General features: G+C 39.0%; 1 non-coding gene across 1 annotated transcript; it reads left to right on the top strand.

The window, feature by feature from the left end:
* Positions 1 to 717: 717 nt before the first annotated feature.
* Positions 718 to 879, top strand: LOC118619494. Its single transcript, XR_004957262.1, has one exon. It is a non-coding gene; the product is annotated as a U1 spliceosomal RNA (small nuclear RNA).
* The last annotated feature ends 506 nt before the right edge of the window (positions 880 to 1385 follow it).

The raw sequence follows: 1385 nt of genomic DNA, 5'->3' as shown, positions 1-1385 counted from the left end.
ATAATGAACCTTTCCTGGGCTTGCAAATCTACCCAGGAGAGTAAGACTTGACAGTGGTGTTTAACGTGGGTCCTCCCTCGCTCATCCAAACCCAGTAGAGGGAAGCACAAACAGGAGAACATCAACACCCACAAGGAAAATTAGGCAGGCTCCAAAATCCACTGAGATAGCCAAAATGGTGAAACAAAGAAACAAATCCCAAATAAATCAACAAGAGACCTCTGCCAAAGATGAGATAAATAAAATACAGTTAACCAAGTTATCAAAGGTAGAATTCAGAGTCATGATCTTGAGAAAGCTCAACACCATGAGTAAGGACATCAACACCATGAGTAAAGATATAGAAACATTGAAAATCAACCAATTGGAAGTGGAAAAACCACCAAGAAAAATAAGAATGACATAGCAGAAATAAAGAACACATTGTAAGGACTAAACAGCACACTAAAGGAAGCTGAGGATCGAATTAGTGAATAAGAAGACAGGGTAGAAAATAATCAACCAATCATAAAACCAAAGGAAAAATCAATTAAAAAACAGAAGACAGGGTAAGAGAACTGTGGGACAACTGCAAATGTAATAATATTTGCATCATAGGAGTCGCCAAAGAAGATGAAAATGAGCAAGGGTTAGAGAATATATTTGAAGAAATAGTGACAGAAAATTGCTCTAATTTGGTGAAGAAAGAAGGTATTCAAGTTCAAGAAGCACAGAGACATACTTACCTGGCAGGGGAGACACCATGATACCAAAGCAGGTTTCTCAGGGCGAGGCTTATCCATTTCACTCCGGATGTGATGACGCCTGAGATTTCTCCAAATGTGGGAAACTCGACCGCATAATTTGTGGTAGTGAGAGACTGCGTTCATGTTTCACTCTGGGGGGGGGAGAGAGAGAGAGAGAGAGAGAGAGAGAGAGAGAAGCACAGAGAGCCCCAAGTAGGAAGAACCCAAATAGGCCCACACCAAGACACATAGTAATTATAATGCCAAAAATTAAAGACAAAAAGAGAACGCTAAAGGCAGCAAGAGATAAGCAACAGGTTACCAACAAAGAAACCCCCATAAGGCTCTCAACTGACTTCTCAACAGAAACACTACGGGCCAGAAGGGAGTGGTACGAAGTAATCAAAATCATGAAAAATAAGGATCTGAATACAAGACTACTCTATCCAGTAAGGCTATCATTCAAAATGGAAGGTCAAATAAAGAGCTTCCCAGACCAAAAAAAGGCTAAGGGAATACATTAGCACCAAACCAGCACTGCAAGAAATGTTAAATGGACTGCTGTAATTAGTAGAAATAGAAAGAAAAATATAACCACACTAAATGAAAATGGAAATAAATAAGTACATATCAATAATACCTTAAATGTAAATGGATTGA

This window comes from Molossus molossus, unplaced genomic scaffold (assembly GCF_014108415.1).
Source record: "Molossus molossus isolate mMolMol1 unplaced genomic scaffold, mMolMol1.p scaffold_m16_p_6, whole genome shotgun sequence".
NCBI classification, from domain to species: Eukaryota; Metazoa; Chordata; class Mammalia; order Chiroptera; family Molossidae; genus Molossus; species Molossus molossus.
This window is presented reverse-complemented; position numbering and strand designations above follow the sequence as displayed.